Here is a 22,544-nt window from a genome sequence, read left to right as displayed (position 1 = left end):
GTCATCTCAGCGTCTCTTTTCTCTGTCTGCAGTTACAGCCGTTTCAGTTGATGCTGGTGGTGGTTTGGGGCTCCCCTCCCGCACTGCCCCCCATTTTGAAGGGACTATCCAGAAAGCGACTTGCTCGTGCATACTGCGTGAGGCCAGGGCTCCGGGGGCATGCCTCCTAAGTGCGTTTTCCCTGGGGTTTTGGTTTGCAACCTTGGATTTAGCTTCTTTGGCTTCAGTATGTGATGTTTCTACTTCCTCACTCACCGCACAGGCACATCGTTCAACACCAGCTGCAAGTCCTAGGGAGACGGTGTCTGTAGGGCCTTAGACCCAGGGAGGCTTTTCTTCTTGTTGGTTTGGGGTTTTGTGGATTTTATTTATTTATTTTTATTTTTAGATAGCCTTGAACTGCTTCATGGACACTGAGGATTTGAAGGAGAAAAAACACTAGTGGAAACTGGTTATCTGATGGAGGCTGTGAGGAAGTGTGATAGTCTGAAGAGGGCTAATGCTGAGGTGTTGATGGTGTCTGTTTCCTGTTTCAATGCTGCAGCAGCTGGTCTGACTGCAGAGGGGTTGGAGATCCCTAGTGCTTGACTTATTAGGTAGTCATTAGCCACCAGAGCTGGTTTTAGGGCCTATGACCTGTGTGGCTGCACAGGGTCCCTTGCTCAGAGGGGGACCTATGCTTGGTTTAATGTTCTGCTGTCATCATCTTGAAAAGCTTAATAAGTCCTATAAGTAGGAGATCAGGTTCATTTATTTGAATAAGCTTGAATAATGGTTTGAGTAAGTTCCCATCTGAGATAAAATGCTGGAAGTGATTCTCTTAGTTTTCAAAATACCTACTGCAACTGTTCTGATGGATTAGAGAACGTTATACAAACTAAACTGGGCCCCCTGACATCGTGGCATCTGCAGGGAGCTGTGCCTGCCCACTGCAGGAACAAGAAAACACATCCAGGCAAGACTTGCTTCAATCTGCCCGCTCGCAGTTCTTACTTGAGGAAGCTTAGAAGGTACACTCCTCAAAAACCTAGTGATTTCCATAATCAGATGCTCATTTGCGCAGTTATAACTTCTCTTTCCTTTCATCCACCCTGAAATGCCTGGCTTCCACATCTGGAAGTCAGAGCAGCATTGAAAATGGACTCGTCCTATCAAAAATCTCCCACAGTTTTGGAGACTGTGTTAAACACTTTCAGCACCTAAACAACTCTTGGGAAAATACTCCGAATCTGGGACGTGGCCCTCCTGAGAGATGGGGGCGGGGGGAGGAATTCATAATAAATAAGCAAAATGCTATTTTTCTAGAAATAATTTGTGTAAGAAACAATTGTCTTGGCTTAATGAGACAAATATTCCCCTCCAGAGTATATTCATTCATTTGCTTATTCCTTCTCAATAATTTATGACTTTACTTTTCATTCACTAAACAAAAATTCTATAGGACTTGTACTAGAAAACCTATTGTGATTCAACAATGAAAGAGAAGGGGGTTCAGAATAGTGAGACCATACACAAGTAAACAGAGTACAATGACCTGTTACAGGTGCTATGATAGCAGTATTTATCAGGGTAACTTAGGGCCACAAAGGGGTTACTAGAATCAATTCCATTGCTCACCATTCATGAGTATGGTATTTTTCTTCATGAACCTTAATATTATTACTATTGTTAATAGACAACAAGGGGCTTCCCTAGCGGCGCAGTGGTTGCGAGTCCGCCTGCCGATGCAGGGGACACGGGTTCGTGGCCCAGTCTGGGAAGATCCCACATGCCGCGGAGCGGCTGGGCCCGTGAGCCATGGCCGCTGAGCCTGCGCGTCCGGAGCCTGTGCTCCACAACGGGAGAGGCCACAACAGTGAGAGGCCCGCGTACCGCAAAAAAAAAAAAAAAAAATAGACAACAACATAAAGTAATTGACATGTGCTAAGCATTGTACAGGCAATTTCTCAGTTGTCTCAAAATATGATGAATTAGTTCATTCAGAAACCCCATTGTATAGAAGAACTAAGGCTGGGACATGAAGTAAATCGCTCAAGGCCACATGGGAAATTGATACAGCTAATCTCCTCCAAAGTGGACCTTTTCAAGGGAGGCTACCCCACCTCTAACAACAAAGCTGCAGCACCATGTGTCATCACGGTTTGTACAGAGTATCAGAAAGATGTCATCTACTATTTCACACGATCACCTTTCTTTTCATAAAATACACTGGGACTAGCACCTCCGAAAGGGAGTGCTTTGTTCTCTCCTTACCAGTAAGATCATGCTTTTTTGCTTCAACAATTTATGAGTGCCAGTGATACAAACGGCTCCCACGAGATGAGACTAAATTCCTAAAACGTGGGCTGGATGCGGAGCAGTTTGCCATTCCTTTAGGAGGGGATTTTGTGGGCATTCAGATACCTCCAGGAAACGGGTGAATTCCACCCCCATGGAAGATTGTATCTCCATGTCTATACCTTAGTGGTCAGTCTTAGACTTTTCCTGTCGGACGTGCAGGACGCCAGCCTTCTGAGGCTCGTTTCCAGAAACCCCTTTCGGCTGGTTGGCACTAGTGACCCCTAAAGACTGCTTGAGTTTGCGACTTTGGAGAATCTTTCTGGTCTTACACACGACACTGCAGTAAGGAGAGGGTGGCAGTTTAGAGCCGGGGTGGGGCTGAGGGCAGGGCAAAGCTGAAGAAGTGGCCCAGATAAGGTCACGGAGAGTCACAGTGAGTGCTAGAAATAGAATTCAGGTCTAGCCCTTTCCCCTCTGACTGGTCCTTGTAACCTGAAGCAGGGTTAGCTTGGGGTGAAGCAAAGCAAAGTTGACATCTTAAGGGAGATTTTTTTTTCCCTTTCTTTTCTGCTGGAATCTAAAGACAGACTCCTTGGCTGGGTGATAAATGTTTTCACTGAGGAGAGGCCCTGTGTAGCTAAATTCAGTTCTGCCCACCCTGAGATAGTCCCTTGCTCTGACCTTGACCTGAATGTTGAACAAAGCTGTGAAATGGAAAGCAAGACTAGAAAAGACCAGCAGAGAAAGAAAAGAATCATTCATTGCAACACTGTGAAGAGCTCAGGTATCTGATTACCAGGCTCTCCATTGTTGCTTGGGCCCCAGCACATGGTTGGACTTTTAAAAAAGAGTGTTATTATTATCTGAGTAGAAAACATAAACGACCATCCCAGTGGAATCTGATAACGTTTTTTATCCTACGTGGCTGGTGACTGTTAACCTCTAGCTGTTAAGTGGAAAGTGTCAGAGTTGGAGAGATCAGAAACAAGCTAAGTTGTATAAATAAAACCCCTACCTGTATAAAAACAGTTGTTTTGGAAACAATATGACAACTTTCTGCTACCTGTCTTGGAATGGCTAGGTAACCAGGGAAACTGTGTAGTGGGTGTCTTTGTTCTTTAATTCATTCTTTGTCAGGCAGTGAATAGCTGTGGGTCTCTGTGCTGTGGACAAAAAAGACACGAGCTCATCTGTCCTCAGTGAGCTTATGATGCCCAGGGAAGATCAAAAAGGAAAAGTACGTGAACGTGAGACTCAGACATATTGAAGGCTGCATGAGGGACTGATGGGGCTGGGAGCATAAGCAACTCTCTCCCTGAGCTCCTTTGCTTTGGGGGAAAAGAGTCAGCAAGGGTGAGGTTTGTGTTCAGTACTGGGGGGTTCTTGGGTGCGAGGGAGAGATAAAGAGGTCAAGCCAGTGACTATTCTCCACGCTTGCTGCAGGGGGTGGGGATGCGTCCTACAGGGAGAGGAGGGCTCTCCAGCTTCCAGGAAATATGGAGGGGAGCCCTGTGCTGTGTTCTGCCTGGATCACACATCAGGAGAGGTCACAGCCTGGGACGCATTTCCTAGGTGATGGCCCCCACGGTGTGGATCTCAGCATTGTCCACGGGACCAGGTAGCAGCAGCAGGGGCAGTGGTGAGAGGCTCCAGAAGAGACCCCTTGATGGCGATCTAGAACAGGAGAACAGCAGGACAGCGAGCCCATGTGGGATGCTGTTTATTGACTTACCACTGGGTGAGACGTGAAAGTGAGCTGAAACAGGGGTGCCTATTAATTGCGATTATTGTAGTGAGGGTGATTGCACTGTATCCGCAGGCTGGTGAGGCCCAGTGAAGAATTATATACAGAAGACTCTAATTCAAGGCAATGCCAGAGAAACCAGGGTGGGCTTTGCGGGAACTAGATGACTGAAGTTCCCTTTGAATTCAGAGTTTATGATTTTATGAAACAAGAACTATGGAAAATCAGGGAAGAATTTATTCAAGGCGTGTATCAGATATCAATTTAATTATGCACCTCTCCACAGCCTCTCCCATTTATGCAGACCCTCTCAGGCTCACCTGACTCTGGTTCCAGTTATATATTTTACCACAACTAAAACAAACAAACAGAAGAATAGGTAATATTCCTCAATAATGATCAGTAATACTAAAAATTGATCTAAAACCAAAATAACACTACTACTGTCACAGGACTCTTTTTTTTTTTTCCTTCGGTACGCGGGACTCTCACTATTGTGGCCTCTCCCGTTGCGGAGCACAGGCTCCGGACGCGCAGGCTCAGTGGCCATGGCTCACGGGCCCAGCCGCTCCGCGGCATGTGGGATCTTCCCGGACCGGGGCACGAACCTGTGTCCCCTGCATCGGCAGGCGGACTCTCAACCACTGTGCCACCAGGGAAGCCCTGTCACAGTACTCTTAAAAAATGTTTGTAGTCTTTCTTTATGTGGGGAATTGTGAACACAGATTTTATTTTCTTGAATGTTAACTTATTACTCTGAGGTTACAAAGAGTTCTTGGTATTAGTAGCACAATGTCAATGTAGTTAACACACTGAACTGTTCACTTAAGAATGGCTAAGATGGTAAATTTTAATGTTATGTATATTTTACTACAGTTTAAAAAGAAAGGGGAAAAAAAGGGCCTTTGCAAGCTTGGAAGTTTTTCAACTAAGAAAAAGACACCTCAATGTACCCAAGTACTCTATTACTCTATGCATTTTAGGAAGCCAAGTGTATGCCTTTGTCCCTGCCCTTTATGACATGATGAAGTGCATTTGCAGTTTCCATATTTTTCATGGAGAGTTAGAAAGGTGCTTTGTTACCCTTCACCACTGTGATGGAGGCTGTTGGTGCTGACATCCAAGGTCCCCTCTTCTTCTTGGGTTTCCGATTGATGGCACTTCTCAATCCTGTGCACCAGATGGTCCTCGAGACTAGTTCTTATCAGAGGGAACATGCCTCACTTAGGAGTGTGGCACCTTTTCCATGCACTCTCTTTGTTCCTCTGCTGACCAAATGAAGATGTTTTTAAAGACTGAGAAGAAGGTGGGACTATAAGAAGGAATGAGCCTGGATCCCCAAGTGACTGCGTGGAACAGAGTTTTACTGCAGACTTGCATGGGACTGCGACAGGAATGAGAATAAACTTATATTGCATTAAGCCACTGGAATTTTACTCTTGTCAAGCAGTTAGCCTTCTCTGACTAACACGACCATAAAAGGTATTACAGACGCAGGATGTATATTAATGAACCTGTAAGCTAAGGAAAGGTCAGGTTGGCGAGGGAAATGGAGATTACCTGTTTAATGATTCCCAGGTGTAAGTGTTGCTCATTAGTCATGTGGCAAATATGTTTAAATAAACATAGACAGGCAATTCCTGTTCAACAAATATCTCAAGGGAAAGGGGTTTTGTTGAGGCTTGGATCAGAATGTTAATGCCTCCCTTTGGGCCTAGCACAGCAGTTGTGACAGAAATCAAAGAAAAAGATTTCCCAGGGAAAAATGAAAATGCAACTCAGAGGGAGAGAGTCAAGAGCCCTCAGTACAAGAGTTCCTTTCAGAGTTCCTGCTCTCCCAAATCTTGGGGATTTAAGATGTTTTTCTACAACGAAGATTAATGCTGGGCTTCCCTAGTGGCGCAGTGGTTGAGAGTCCACCTGCCGATGCAGGGGACACGGGTTCGTGCCCCAGTCCAGGAAGATCCCGCATGCCGCGGAGCGGCTGGGCCCGTGAGCCATGGCCACTGAGCCTGCGCGTCCAGAGCCTGTGCTCCGCGACGGGAGAGGCCGCAACAGTGAGAGGCCCACGTACCGCAAAAAAAAAAAAAATAATAATAATAATAAAAAGATTAATGCTGACACCAGACAAAGGAAATTAAGGCCCCTCACTCTCAGGAGTTCCCCAAGCAGTATCTATCCAGTCCTGCTCCTGGTTCCCTCCCAGCCTTTGTTCTAAGTTGTTCTCATGGACAATTTGTTGGACTGGATTCCTGCCTGTTGACCCCAGCTCTGCAGCCCAGGACAAGCTGTCTGCCCTGCCCTGACTTGGAGGGAAGCCCTCACTCTTGGCCCCGGTACAGTCCATGGTATACTTTGGTCAATGGTACTCTCAAGCAGATGGTGCTTCCCAGTGTAGAATGACCACTCAACTTCATACATAGTTCTTGGAGGTTAGTAGGGTACATTCTTAGGACCCTTCAATGAGTTCACACTCACTTAAAATAAATCTTTATCATGTCCTTCAAGGCTCTGCATGATCTGTGCTCTGCCCTTCTCACTCTAACATCTTGGACTGCCTTCCCCCCCTTACTCACCATAGCTACCCTGATTTTTCAGTTCTTCAACAATGCAGGCTCTTTTGCAGGGCCTTCCAGCTGCTGTTTCCTGTGCCTGAAAATGCTCTCCTCCAAGTTCTTGCTGTCCTAGTTCTTTCTTCCCTAGGTCTCAGCCTAGAAGCCGCCTCCACAGAGAAGCCTTCTCTGGCCAACCACCTAAGAGGGTCATCTCTTGCCCCTTCCTCAAACCCTCTCAGCTCAACTCCTAACTCCAGTCATTGTGACAGCAAGAGCCTTGTCCCGATGTCACCTGCCAGAACCTTATCTCAGCTGTTCCTGGCTTCCTTTGGTCACTGCTTGAGGGTTTCTCCGATGCTGCAGTGGGAACTTCACATGCACAGCCTGGGAATGGCAGGGAATGGATGACACATGACCAGTGGGAGCTGGTAGGCCAATGCTCCCCTCTTTAGTCCCTCGGTTGGACAGTTTTGAGGTGCATGCTCTATGGTTCCTCAGTGCCCCGACAGGATTGCTACCATGGACCACAGCAGTGACCAACTTGAGACTCTACCCTAGTTTCGGCTTTTCCTCTTTCTTACTTTTCCTTTCCCCAGTCCTCACTCCTCTTCCTTAGGGTTGCTTCCCCAAATAAACTACCTATATGCGATATTTTGCCAAACTTTCCTTGGAGAAACTAGGTGAAGAGAGTCCTCTCCCTTATTTAATATCTTAGGATCTTCATTTCTCTCATAGCACTTATCACAGCTTATGTTACTTTTATTTACTTCTATGGTGATTTTTTGTTCTATGCAACTCATCCATACAATTAGTTTGTAGACTCCAGAGGGCAGAAACCCAGTCATTATCAACTGTGTGTATCCTCAGCTCCCAGTGTGAAGTAAATATATATTAACTGAATGAACACATCTCGAAAATGTTGTATTTTATTTTAGGAATGACACTTGTATTCTAGGCATTGAGAGGCAATATGACATACTGGTTAAGAGCATAGGAATCTAGAGTCACACTTTCTTGGCTTAATTCCTGACTCTGCCACTTAAGTAGCTCGGTGGCCTTGAGCCTATCACCAAACCATGCTGGACATCAATTTCCCCACTTTTAAAATGGGATTAGTAATAGTACCAAATGCATGGAATTGTTATGATGCTTAAGTAAGTTTTATATATAAAGCACCCAGGACAGTGCCTAATGCATAATAACTACCCAATATACTTTATTTATTTCTTTACTCTTCCCCCTTTTATAGTCATTTAATGAAATTCAGACTTCCACGGATGTAATATCCATTTTACATCTCCATGTTTATCAATCCTTTAGCTACGTTTTTCAAGTATGCCTGGGTTGAGTAATATCAGCCTACTGACGCATAGCCAAGAATCAGAGAATTTAGGGCTGTGGTACATTAAACATTTCACATGTCTTTAGTTCCCCCTAAAAAGTGCTTTGAGAACATATATAGATTAACCAAAACTAGACAAAGACCGATGCTAACATACCACGTGTTAATTTCCTCCATTTCTTGTCTTTTGCGGTGTTTACTTCAGTGTGATTGCATTTTAAAGTTATCAGCTAGAACTAACACCTAATGGTAATCATGATCACAAGCTCCTAAGTGTTTTTTGGAATTATAATCTGTTTCAGCAATGATCACATGTTACATTAAGAAATGCTGCTAGGGTGAGGGTTGGGAATAGATGGCTTTATTGATTTGAATACAAACCAAGGACTGCTTACAATCCTTCCCTGTCCCCTCCCAGCTCATCAGGAGTAAGAACCTTCTTTTCCAGGTAGAAGGAACTCATGCCCCATCAATATTGGCTTTTTATGGGTCACTCTGTTAAGAGACTTTGTGCCTATCTAGGGACTGGAGAGTGTTAGGGTCTTGGTTCCAGCAAGCTGCTTTCCTATAGAGTCACTCCAGAGGAAGAGCAAAACCCATACAGCACTCTTCTGCTTGAGTCACAAGCCCCCCTTTCAAGTGACTTCAAGGAACACTTCCTAAATTCATTTAACTCTTGGGAGAAAGAAGATGTAGACAGTGGGTTCTAGTGCTGATAGTTTCAAGCCAAGACAAAGAGGCTGTGTGTTGGCCCACGGGAGGCAGAGATGCGGATGCCTGGATGTTGTCCTGGGCTGCGGAAGGCAGGCAGTGCTGCATTCTCCTGTCGTTGTTGCTTCAGCTTCCCCACTTGCGGAGAGGAGCATGCCCCACTCTTCTCCTGACTTCCCTCTTAACTGCTCCCTTCTGATGAATCCCTACCCACATTGGGGCAGGCAGGTGGCCAGGCCCTGTGGGTCAGAGTTGGGTAAGGCAGGTGGCAGGGTGGCATGACTCTAGGAAATAAGGGGGCGGTGCACAGTGAGGGAGTAGAAGTCTCAGGAGTCTCCCTCTAACGCAGGGTTGCAGTGTACCAGGATAAGGTAAGAATACTGAGGGAGGGAGACCACTGAGTGCTGTGGAGCGTAAAAGACAGGAGAAATGGGCCCTGATTCTCCCACTGACTAGCTCTGTGATCTCCTCTTTGACTATTTGTTTTCTGGAGATTGGACAAGTGCTTTTTATTTTATTTTATTTTATTTTTATTTAGTTATTTATTTTTGGCTGCGTTGGGTCTTTGTTGCCGTGCACAGACTTTCTCTAGTTGCGGTGAGCGGGGGCTACTCTTTGTTGCAGTGCGCGGCCTTCTCATTGTGGTGGCTTCTCTTGTTGCGGAGCACGGGCTCTAGGCACATGGGCTTCAGTAGTTGTGGCACACAGGCTCAGTAGTTGTGGCTTGCGGGCTCTAGAGCTCAGGCTCAGTAGTTGTGGTGCACGGGCTTAGTTGCTCTGTGGCACGTGGGATCTTCCCGGACCAGGGCTCAGACCGGTGTCCCCTGCTTTGGCAGGCGGATTCTTAACCACTGTGCCACCAGGGAAGTCCCTGGACAAGTGCTTTTTAAACTTGGGTATTTGCTGATTCTATGTGAGCTGATTTTGAGCCCTTTGTATGGTCTGGTTCTGCCCACGTCTCACTGTCATATGTTCACTGACCCTACAAAAGTCAGCAGGGAAGCTCATGTGTGGCTTTTGCAATAAGAATATGATTTTAGATGCTATTAATTTTGAAGCATATTAAACTAATATTTTGTCTATTATTTTTCAGTTGTTGTTTTAGCCTAGAAGAATAGGCTGTAAAGTCGCACTTAGCCTAGGACATGGCTTGTGGATGAGCTTCATAAAAATGATAAGATCTCCTGAAATGACACATAGGTGTACATATACATTTATATGTGTGCATATATGTGTACGTATACATATGTGTATATGTTTGTGTAATATTGGATTTAAATAACATACCACTTTTTCAAAAGTTCCTTCGTGTTTTTCTGTGCGACTTCATTACAATTTTGTTATGTTCTGTTTCTATCCATTACTTTCTTGCCTCATTGCCATTCCTGTCCATATTGCTGCTCACAGCAGAATTTTAAGAACACCTCAAGGTGTTTCTAAATGAAGCCAGTAAACAGCTTTAGCCGACACCTCCAGCGTGGCATGGTGATACAAGCCAACACAAACAGGGAGTGGGAGGTTTGCTGACAGCTCTGGGCACAGAAACCTCAGGACTGGTTTGGTGAGGCAGTCTCGAAATCAAGCAGTAACTTGTGGAGGAGCCAAAGAAGACTTAGTCGTGTCGTCTCTTGTACCAGCTCCCTGCACAAGGAAAGGAAATTCTACAAGAGTCTGAGTCCTCTTTTAGTCAAAGCGGGAGAAGGAACATCCATGACCAACCCAACTGGGGCAGGAAGGCAGGTACACGGATGCTAACTCAGCACCTCCTGTGTAAGGTCTCAGGCAGGGCTGGGTCGACATATCTTCTTTTGTGTTTGGTGTCTGGGAGCCGTAACTAAAACTCCCAGCATTATCCTGGGTATGAGTTAGGATACAGATTGAGTCATTCTAATGACAAGATTCCCAGACACAGTGGCTTGAATAAGAGTATTTCTTTCTTATGTATAAGCTCAGGTATCCTGTCCAGAGTCAGCTGGTACCTTGTGCTCTTGGGGACCCTGCTCGTAAAGTGCCTTGCTCCACTAAATGTTCTTCATTTATCCTATTTTAAAATGAAGCTGTTCCACAGCTATACGGTAAGCCTTAGAAATCTAAGAAAGTTTGTGGAAAAACAAAGGAAATAGAGGCAATCAAGCATGCATTGCAGAGCGTGTTGGCAATATGGTACAGAGATTACATGGAGCCTTATCACATTGCTTATCATTTTCCCTCTGCCACATCCTAGCCTGTGAGCTTGGGCAAGTTCCTTAACTTCTCTGTGCCTAATTTATAAAAAGATGATAATAGTACCTACCTTAAGGTTTGTTGTAGGTTTGCATATATTAATGATTTAATACATGCAAAGTGCTTAGAACAGTGCCTAGACCATAGTTAGAGCCCAAGAGTGCATACTGTTGATGCCCTACCTTTATCCATTGATACTCACCGTTTTGTAAACTTCAGTTGGGTATTTACTGCAGGAATTTGTGACTCTGCCTCCAGGCTCCCTCTGGCCTCTGAGGGTGTGTTCTGCTACATGCAGGGCAGATCCTAAGTGCTGAGAATTTAAAAGATATCAAGTCATTCTCAACCAAGAGGCTGAGCTGCCTTCAACAGCTTCCTTTTCTCTTGAGTGAGACAATTCTGAGATGTGTTCTATATCATTCCACAGAGGTCCCCAGGGTGACTGAGCCCTGGTTGCCCACGTTAGAAACCTGCTCATTGACATATTCTGTATTGCTTCCTTGCTTTCCATGGTTCATTTCCCCATCTTCCTGGTCTTCCTGGCATTACCACCCAAATTAACTACTCACATTCAGGATCAGCCTCTGGGATATGCCAACTAAGACACGCTCCCCTTACTATACACTTTTGTCCAACCGGGATGATCTTAGGATGCACTCTGATCCTGACAGCCCTAGCACTTCCCTTTTCATGCACCTCTACCTTCTGGTGTTCCTTTTCTCACTTTAACAATAACATCTGCACCAGGGTGAAACAAATGCAGATTCCATACTCCTCAAACCCACCCCCTGCACTGATGTACATACTGAGTCCCATGAAAACCAGGCCACAAAGGAAATGGAATATTTTGGCAAGGAACATTCAGTGTCTTTGGGGCTTGCTCTCCTGCCTAACTTCCTGCAGGTTTCTTTTGATTTCCCTTGGGGACTGCACATATGGCATATTACTTAGATTTGTGCCTGGGTTATGACTGCATTAAATCTGAGACATGGGGGAGGACTCAGGTACACAGCTCTACATCCTGTTGTGATGGATAAGCATTCTCTTTCCATTTCCTCCCCAGGGCAGGGAGAGGATGGAAGTGTTTTTCATGAAGACAGGAAATATCTTCACTACTATATTGTGAGCTAGATGGAATTATCCTAAAAGAGCAGGTCCACAGGGGTGAAGAGAAATTTATGTGGGCTGGATTGTTAACGAAATTATTAAACAATAGTGCTCTCTGTGGCCACACCCTACTACTTTACACAACGGAAAAAAACAACTTGGCAAAATAAAATCAATGCCGCCTTCTTTAAAATGTGCTATCATTTCACTGTTACAGGTGTGCAAGACCCAGCACCAAGAAACCCAAAGATAATAGAGGTAGTCCTCATTTTGTAGGATTCCAATATGCGTGAATTTCAGTCACCACAGTTTAGTTGGTTTAGTTAAATAAAACCAGTCCCCTCCAGCAGCACGGTTTAGGTTTCAGTCACCCTGGTATATGAACCGTGAGTACTTGCAGGAAGTACAAACGCTACCAGCTCATCAGTGCACATATGTAGGAAGCGCATCACTTCTTAAATATGTGCCCCACCATCACAACCATGCCACTTCTTTCAAAGTCTATTGGTGATTGGTCTCTGTGCGTCTGTTATTCAGTTTACACCAGACAGCAAAGTGTGCAGCTGGGTTGCCTCCTTGTCTTCCAGTGATAACCTAGGTGACATTTTACACAAATGGATAATCAGTGTAATGAATTGTCAACAAAAATGAAAGCGAAGAAAGAAACAAAAAGTGATAATTCAGGAAGTAAAATTCAAATTGGATGTAAATTGAGTTTAGAAAATATAGCTGAGCATGGGAATGTTGACACTGGAGCCATTCTAGAGACTCAAGGTAAGCGACCCAAGGAATTTAGGAATTTATTTCTGTAAGTGTGGAAAATGACAAAAAGATGATGTCTCAGAGGAAATAACACCAGCACCCCCTACCACACACACACACAAAAGGGACTCTCAGGTACTTCATGGTATTAAAAGTGCAAAGGAGGGCTTCCCTGGTGGCGCAGTGATTGAGAATCCGCCTGCCGATGCAGGGGACACGGGTTCGTGCCCCGGTCTGGGAAGATCCCACATGCCGCGGAGTGGCTGGGCCCGTGAGCTCCATGGCCGCTGAGCCTACGCGTCTGTAGCCTGTGCTCCGCAACAGGAGAGGCCACAGACAGTGAGAGGCCCGTGTACCACACACACACACACACACACACACACAAAGTGCAAAGGATAAAATGGTGGAAACATCCAAATTTAGAGAAGAGACTGACAATTTACCAAGGCATAGAAAAGATACTTACTCTGTACTGTAAGTTATATGACAAGAAGGCAAGCACGGTCCTAATCACTCTAAATAATATGTTAAACTACAGTGTGCTAAATAAATATTTGCTTTATTATTTTTTTCATTATACATTTATAACTGACAGAGTTTTTACTATTTTGACAAAAATTTCTAAAGGTCACCGAACAATTGTAATTTTTCCCAGTGATCAGTAAGATCATGTTGCAGAGTTTCAGCCTGCATGGTTAGTTTTACAGTACTGCACTGCAGCACAAACACTGCCTGTACTTGAAGTTTTACCTTATTTATTAGGATAGTAAGAACATGTGGGGTTTGGAGCCTGGGTGCCTGGGTTCAAGTCCTGACCCCAGCACTGAACTGCTTGCTGTCTGCTGCTGGCCAACTAAACCAACTTACCCGAGACTCAGTTTTCATATTTGAAAAACATAGAAACGATAATTACCACGTAGCGTTCTTGAGGTAACAGACGAGGAGGCCTCTGGAAATGCACCTGACATTCAGGAAGCATTCAGTAAATAAGCTCTGTGAGAGTGGAGACCCTGTCTCTTTTCTCCACTGTAATATCCCATTTAGAACAAAGCCTGATATAGAATAGTTGCTCAATAAATATTTGGTGTAAAATGTTGAATAGTTGTGTTTAATGTTCAATAAATGTTAGTGACCTGATTCTCTTCCTCTTTTCTTTTTCTTGCTTTCTCAGAGCTGTACACTTTCAGGGAGTTGAACTCATGGGACCAGTTTTTCTGAGAACCCAGGAGGTTCATCAGTGTCCTTCCCTCGCAGTCAGTGCCGTCTTGTTTGTCCCTGCCTGTTTGATTTGGGTGGCAGGTCACTCAGCAAGGCTAACATTTTTCACATAAATAATGAACTCATACAAATCTATAGGAAAAACATTAAGTCTTCAAAGATGGGAAAAGAAAAGAACAATTAATTTGCAAACAAACTTAACAAATATTTAGAAAACTTCAGCCTCACTTCACAACCAAGGAGACATAAACCAAAACCTGAGAGGTGTTCTCGTTGTGGTCACATTTTCACAGATTTCCAGAGTGATGGAGACAGAGACTAGTGATAGTGAGGTAAGAAGACTGTCTTCTCAAATGCTTTGCTTGTGAGAATTGGTATAATCCTTTTAGAAAGCAATTAGAACACAAGGACCATGGACCTTTAACCCAGTAATTTTACTTCTGGAGACTGATCCTGAGCATTCAATGTGGATGAAGCTTTAGCGTAAAGATTTTCATCACAGTGTTATTTTTAAGAGTGAAGATGGAAAACTACCTATATGCCCAGCAATAGGGACTGTTTATGTGGAAGATGGTATATACACTTTTTATTAGGCAATAATATCCGTAAAGAGTTCGTGTATAAAGAGTATATGTCAAAATGTTTGTGATTGTGATAGAACATTGTATATAATAAATATTTTAAATTACATATAAAATGCAAACAACTGATATCTAAATGCCTTCCTGGAAGAAAATGTGAATAACTACCATTTATTGTGATTTTACTATTTTCCAGAACCTTTGCATATTTTATTTCTAATTCTTATAACAATCCTGCTTGTTAGGTATTGTTATGCCCATTTTACAGATGAGAAAATGAGGCTCAGAGGGCCAAGTAACTTTTCTGAAGCTCCAGCTACTTGTGTACATCTGTTTTATAGTAAAATCTGTGCCTCCTTGCCAAATCAGACTCCTTTATTTGGTTGAGGTGGTTTTTTCAAGTTATGAACTAATGAATAATTTTCTGAGTTTCTGTGTTTTAAAATATTTAGAAGCATAGACTACTTTAATAATGATCATAAACATGGTTAACAAGAAAACAATGCAAACTTAATAAGTCGTTTAATCACTCTGAGCCTCAGTAGCTATTGAATAGCTCATTTTATAGTGCTGTGTATCAAAATTAAAGTGACATAGCAGATAACGTGTACAAAAACGCTTCCAAGTTATTAAAGGAAAGGTGTTCTAGTTTTAACTGCTCTTTTCCTAACATCTTAAATCGAAAGTTTTATTTACTTCAGTTATTTATGAGTTATCATTTTGACTTTAAATATTACAAGGGTTGAAAACCTTCAATAAAATGAGTGCTTCCTCACTTACAGATTTTAACGTCTATCTCAGTTAAGAAAAGGGGGGGGCGGTAGTCATTGTTTTGCAGAGTTGATATGGAAAACCTAACATACATCCAGCATTCTTTGGGAAAGGAAATAGAAGGCTCCTGTATCAGATGTTTTGGAAAGAAAGTAACTGTGGAATAGGCTGGAAGTTCCAGACAGGAGCTTTCCCAAAGCACTTTTATTGATTCTTGTTGAGTACTCATGGAGTTGAAAATCTCTGTCTCTATTTTTCATATTCTGAGTGTGACACACTGCTGTCAGTGGTTATCTAGCTGTTTTTCTGAGGATTTGGTGGTGATGTTTTTGCTGCATTTGGCTGTGTGTGTATGTGTATGTGTGAGAAGAGCATCACCAGATCCTAAGCACTTATGGAGCGTTACCTTCAGGGCTGTTAACTCTGGACTCTTTCCAGGCTGCCAGGATCGTCCTAGATGACTCTTCCTGAAAAAAAGGACAAGGTGCGGCTCATCTTCAGGGATGATTCAGCTCCCCATGAACCTCATCATTTTATTTGGGTTTTGTCCCTGGGCGACCTAGAAGTGCCCGCACAACTTTAGGAGATGCAACCATCTTGTTGTTTCTGCACCAAGAGAGACTCCTGAACAGCTTCTAGGAAAGCAAGTAGAAATGTTTGACTGGGGCAGCTGCACCTCGACTTTCCTACAAAGTTCAAAGGGTTATTTGGCCAGTGACTCCCTCCCAAAGCCTGCTTTTGTGCGGCCACAGTTGTAACTATAGGACTGCCTGCCACCCAGATCCCTTAAAGGAAGGTGCCTTCAGAGCACAGCTCAGCTTGGGGTAACTTTCTAAAAAGAATTGACCTTTTTTTTCTTTAAGAGAGAAAGAAAATTGGCATGGAGTCAAACATCAATAAATATACAATTGGTTCCATTTACATGACACACTTTAGAGTCCTGCCTTTTACCCTGAATAGTAGTTATCTCCCCAGCAGAAGTGGCAACTGTGAAGTATGGGTGCTTCAAGCTTGCCTACTGGAAACCGTTCAGGGCCCTTTCTCTCTCAGCTGTAATAACATTCACTGTGATGTAAGTTCCACCAACATCTTCCAGCCCGGGAGGAAGTTTGGTTTGGCCGATTTAAACTTAAAATAAGGAAAGAAAAGCTTTTTTTCTTGTTCTTCTTCTAGACTAGGCTGCAGTTTAAATTAAGTTGTTGTAATCACCTGTACTTGTTTATAAGTGGAAAATGCAATCTCACGCATTGATTACAATCTTTGGCAGACTCTGATAAGATCCCAGATGATCTAGGAGATGATTGTAAATTGTTTCCATGCATGCTTATTTATGTTCTTATTGGACTCTTTATGTATAGCACTCCGTCTTATATGTAGGAATATGGCCAAATGACAGGTTTAAAACCTCGTGTAAAGAAGACAACTTTTGGAGAAACTAGAAAAACAATATCCAACAATAAAAAAATGGTTGTGTTCAAGGATGGCAAAAGCTTGTGAATCTTTTCTTTCAGGATCAGATAGCCTAATTTTAGGCTTGTGAGCCATTTGGTCTCTATCACAACCACTTAACTTTGCTGTTGCGATGCTAAAGAGCACAGATAATGGTCTGTGGGTGAGGCTGTGATCCAATAAAACTTTATTTACAAAACCAGGTAGCTACTTGCGGGCGACAGTTTGCCAATTTCTGAATTATGGTATAATCCATTTGATGCATGCATTTGGTATGTTGCTTTCAGCTGAAAGTAAGGAAAAACCCAACTAAAGACAGCTTAAGAATCATGTTAATTCACATAAGAAGATTATCTCATGTAAGAAGTCTCATTATAGGGAAGTCCCGGGGCTAGTTAATTAAAGCAGTTGGATGATGTCATCCAAGGCCCAAGTTTGTTCCATCTTTCATCTTTCTGCTCTCCCATCCTTGGCTCATTGGCTTGTCCTCAGGCTGACATGGCTTCCACAGTTCTAATGTTACATGTAGGTGCAACAACATCTGGCAGAAGAAATAAGACTTTTCCCCCATGTATTTCTTTCTAAGAGCAAGACAGTCTTTCCAAGAAGACCCTTCCATTCCATAGACCATGTCTTATCGACCAGAATTGGACAGAACATTTCAAGAAGGGTTTGAACAGTATTTGTTGCCTACAGCTTCTATGACACCAAACATGGTGACATAAAACAATGGAAATCTGTTCTGTCACAGTAGTTCTGGAGGCCAGAAGTCCAAAAGCAGTATCACTGGGTCAAAATCAAGGTATCAGTGGGGCCGTGCTCCCTCTGGAGGTTCTAGGGGAAAATTCATTCCTTGCCTCTTCCACCTTCTGATGGCTGCTAGCATCCCTTGGCTTGTGGCCACGGAATGCTCAAATCTTTCTTCATTCCATTTTCACATCACCTTCTCCTCTGTGTGTCTGTGTGAAATCTCCCTTTGCCTCTCTCTTTCTCTCTCTCTCTCTCTTTTGTTTAAAATATGGAGTGCTTCACAAATTTGCATGTCATTCTTGTGCAGGGGCCATGCTAATCTCTCTGTATTGTTCCCATTTTAGGACATGTGCTGTGGAAGCAAGCAATGCCTCTCTCTTAGAAGGACACTTGTGATGGCATTTAGGGCTCACCCAGATAATTCAGTATACTTGACTTATCTCAAGATGCTTAACTTAATCACATCTGGAAAGAGCCATCTTCCAAATAATGTAACATTTACAGGTCTGGGTATTAGGATCTTATAACTTTGGGGACCATTATTCAACCTGCTACCGTCATGGAGAACTTTGATTGTCAAAGTAAAAAACTTTGACGTTTTTTTAAAGTAATAGACAGCCATTAAATCAACTACCAGCAAGAGGGAACTACCATGATTTTTTTTTAATATTAATTAAGGTTTACTTAAGTCAAATAAGGGAGGTGTCGGCCTAAAAACATTGAAATTCAGCAGGCATGGAAAAATCTGAAATATGACAGATAGGCAAACATCAGTATCTGCTATAGCATACTTGTATGCAACTATTGTGTTTAGCAAGAGCTCATAATGACTTAAGAAAATAATTTTTATAAAGTAATAGGAAAAATGTTTTATCTATAGTATGGTCACAACACAGAGAGTGAAATACTCTTGTGCATTAAAAAAATGGAGACATTACACTAAAAAAGTTACTAGTGGTTTTCTGGAGGTGGAGGTGGTGGAAATTTGGGTTATTGACTTTCTTTTCTCTCCTTTTTTGTATTTTTCCAAAATGTTTATGAAAAGTATATATGTTGCTTAAATTAAAATGATAAATCAATAGCATTGTATTGTTAGATGATAATACTGGAGTATTTTTAAAGATAATATCAGTTTATTTTGTATCATGTCACTTAATTTCTCTATCTCATTTAGTTTACCATATCATGAAATTACACAGAATAGTCACAGATTTTACCCAATTTCTTCTGCTTTCAAAAAGACCTAGAACCCTCACCTTGTCACTAGAGTTATCTTTCTGAAACACAGGTTGTGAGATCCACCATGCTTCTCATCAAGAACATTTAATGTCTTTCTGTTGCTTTAGAAAGTGTCTTTTCTTTTTTAACTTTGGCACTCAGAGCTCTCCACTACCTTGTCCAAATTCTTTTTCAAAGTCCCTGACACCAGATGTCCACTACATTCATTCATGTACTTCTTGCTCTCCCATGCCCTTTTACACTCTTCCCCAAGTTGCTTTCTAACTCAGGGGTTCTCACTGTGCTCCCAGATGGAGGAGCAGCTCAGCTTCCTCAAGGATCCTATTAGAAATGCCAATTCTCAGGCCCCCATCCTAGACCTACTGAATCAGAAACTCTGGGGGTGAGCCTACGGATGCATATGTTAACAAACCCTCTAGGTAATTTCAATATATGCAAGTGTTTGAGAGGCTCTGGGTTAGCTCTCTTTGTCCTACTTTCTTTATTATTGCATCCTTACATCTGTAGCTATCAACATTGCTAGAATAACCACTGTATTATTCTTCCTAGAGAATTAATTTGTAAATCAATTTTATAAGCATATATTGTGCCAGCCATTGGCCTTCCAAATGAATAACATACCTAAATTCCTATGATTTTCTTGCTATATCAGTCATTTTTCCTTTAGGTAAGTATTTCTTATCCTGTTTTAATGTATTTTATGCATACAAGTCAATGAACCAGGGCAAGAATGAACACCTTTTCTTAATGATCCTCTGGATCACTTATTCTAAAAATCACTGAATGCCTGCTTTGAGCCAGGCATTGTCTATGATTCAAAGCCGTTCCTTCAGCTGTGGTTCACTGAATAGGCCTGGTAATACATGACCATCCCTCCATCTCTACCTTTTTCCTCAACTAAACCGAAAACATACCCAGAAGAATTATGGCCAGTGTGTCTGAAAGCCCAAGAGAACCCTCCACCAAATATACTTGTAGTTTTATGACCTTGGGAAGATCATCTTTCCCCAGAGTCTTACATTCATCATTGGTGGAAGTAGAGATGGTAAGGGTTTTTTCCTTTGTATACATGGACTCTCATGGGCTGGAATTTATGAGCTTCCATAGAGCTCTGTGGTGAGGGAGGGCTCAGGTCCTACTTTTTTCTCCACTGCCATCTGAAGGAAGTGTGTTTTGACCTCTGATCAACACCTAACCCCATGGCTGGCACAGAGTAAAGGCCTACTAAACAACTGTTGAATAAATGGAAGAAATAATGGAAGGAATGATGGATGGACAGAAGGATAGAAGGAAGAAAGGGAGAGAGAGAGAGGGAGGAGGGAAAGAGAAAGAAGGAAGGGAAGGAGGGAGGGAGGAAGGAGGGAAATGGAAGGAAGGGAGAGAGAGAGGGAGGAGGGAAAGAGAAGGAAGGAAGGAAGGGAAGGAGGGAGGGAGGGAGGAAGGAAGAGAGAAGGAGGCAGGGAGATGGCTAAGGGTAGATCAGACACAGCTTCTGACGTGGGAAAATACTTATGGGAGACAGGTAGAATTGGAACTCTAATACCTAACCTGAGGTTATCTACTTAGGTAGTTAGATAGATAGATAGATAGATAGATATGCTCTAACAGTAAATTAACTGTTCCATTTGGTTCCCTCCCCCTGGAGGATGTTTTCAGCAGCTCCTCCCTGGTGCAAAGCATGAGTCTGAGAAAAGGGCTTTGTGAATTATAAAGCAGAATACAGATGGTGATTGACTAAGGCATCACAAGCAAGGACAAGTCTCCTGAGCAGTCCCAAGAGAGACGGTTTTGCCTTCTTTTTGTCATTTGAATTCTCAAAATTGTCCCCAGCTTAGACCAAGTCCACCTCAAATGGTCTATGATTTAAATTTCCACTCTGAAAATCTAAGCAACTTGGGAATTGTAGGAACTGGACCACTTGGAGATAATTTATAAATGACACTCGCCTTTCAAATGGCCTGTCTTCCCAAAGAGCCCTCTGTCCTGTCAGTGGCACTGCTCCCAAGGCCCAAACTGCTAAATTGGGCCAGCAACACTGAAGTCGCTGGTGGGAACATCTTACCTCTGATTCTTCTAAGAATTTTGGACACTTTATTGAAACCTTTGTTTTTCCTCGTGTAAAATGTAGGCTAAATAGTTATTAGCTATCTTTAGGTTTGGAAAGGCTTTCAGGATTTTATTGCATGTGATTCACTCAGCTTTTACTTTGTCTACTGCTAAACTAGTGGAAACTCAAATCAAATACTAAGCAGAACCCAAAACATCCTGGATACATAGTGATGTTCAGGGGCCTTAAACAATGACTAAGCCCTCTGCTTCTTTTTTTTTTTTTTTTTAAAGCACATTCTCTGCATTCAAAGACCTTATTCTTTTATTATTATTATTATTAATTAATTTATTTATTTTTGCTGTGTTGGGTCTTCGTTTCTGTGCGAGGGCTTTCTCTAGTTGTGGCAAGCGGGGGCTACTCTTCATCGCGGTGCACGGGCCTCTCACTATTGCAGCCTCTCTTGTTGGGGAGCACAGGCTCCGGATGCGCAGGCTCAGCGGCCATGGCTCACAGGCCCAGCCGCTCCGCGGCATGTGGGATCTTCCTGGACCGGGGCACAAACCCGTGTCCCCTGCATTAGCAGGCAGACTCTCAACCACTGCGCCACCAGGGAAGCCCCCCCTCTGCTCCTTTTTTACAGAATTCTGTGGACATGGAAGGGAGCCATTAGCACCATCTTTTCCCCTCCCTTTCTTTCAGGTCAGTCCTGGTGGGCACAGCCTTAGCCTGTGTTTGTCTGTGCCTCTGAAAGTCCAGCTGTGTTAAACTGGACAGCAGTGTTTTACGGGACCAAGGCAGACAAGACCATGCAGAGTTGACTGGCCTGGGAAATGATCCCTTTTATCATATGTCTGTTGGGTTCTCATGTTGATATTTTTTTCCTTGCCTCTGCCGGGCTGGAGTGATTGACGTCTCGTGTCTGTGCACACTCTGGGATTATGATACATCTCGTCAGCCCTCATTACTGCTCAGGGAGGGGCAAAACTTTTAAATGGTCAACTTCAAAGGAGAGTGCTGCTAACTCTGATCTCTGTTTCTCTAGCAGAATTCTACCAGCCCCATTCCTACACCTAAAGTGCACACGCTCGGCCCTCCCCTGCCCCTGTCTAGGGGTATATAAATTTATACACATGCCTGCAATTGGCTCTGTGGACTGGAGGTCTTCACATTGCTCCTCAAGGATCCACTAATGGCAAATGACAAAATTGACCGGCTGGCGCAGGAGAGAGTCATATTGAACTCCTTGCATGAGAAACAAGAAATTTATAAAGCAGGGCTTTTCTGGTGTTGAGGTGAACATTTTGTCATTTGGGAAATATATGGCATAATACACAGAGGTGTGCTATTTCAAATATAATGGGCACGTGTACATGTTAAGACAGAACACATACCCATTTCTGAGAACATTGTTCAGCTTGGAAAGCATCTGAAAAGGCAGCTTCATAGTGGGACTCTTCTCTGTTTCTCTCTGGGTCCCACAGAGTTGTTCTTTTTATTTATTTATTTTTTGTTTGTTTATGCTGGGTCTTAGTTGTGGCTCTCTGGCTCCTGAGTGGCAGCAGGCAGGCTCCTTAGTTGCAGCACATGGTCTCTTTAGTTGCGGCAGGTGGGGTCCTTAGTTGTGGCTCACAGGGTCCTTAAATGTGGCATGCGAGCTCTTGGTTGTGGCATGCATGTGGGATCTAGTTCCCTGACCAGAGATCCAACCTGGGCCCCCTGCATTGGGAGCACGGAGTCTTATCCACTGCACCACCAGGGAAGT

The 22,544-nt window shown here is 43.2% G+C and overlaps 1 non-coding gene and 1 pseudogene across 1 annotated transcript; both read right to left on the bottom strand.

Moving 5' to 3' along the window:
• Nucleotides 1-2,460: 2,460 nt before the first annotated feature.
• The window catches only part of LOC132486752 (E3 ubiquitin-protein ligase RNFT1-like), a 159,082-nt pseudogene continuing 138,998 nt past the window's right edge, over nt 2,461-22,544 (bottom strand).
• Nucleotides 17,756-17,857, bottom strand: LOC132487244 (U6 spliceosomal RNA). Its single transcript, XR_009531542.1, has one exon. It is a non-coding gene; the product is annotated as a U6 spliceosomal RNA (small nuclear RNA).

The sequence above is a fragment of the Mesoplodon densirostris genome, chromosome 3, assembly GCF_025265405.1.
Source record: "Mesoplodon densirostris isolate mMesDen1 chromosome 3, mMesDen1 primary haplotype, whole genome shotgun sequence".
NCBI classification, from domain to species: domain Eukaryota; kingdom Metazoa; phylum Chordata; class Mammalia; order Artiodactyla; family Ziphiidae; genus Mesoplodon; species Mesoplodon densirostris.
The sequence above is the reverse complement of the archived record's forward strand: the minus strand, read 5'-3'. Positions and strand labels throughout refer to the sequence as shown.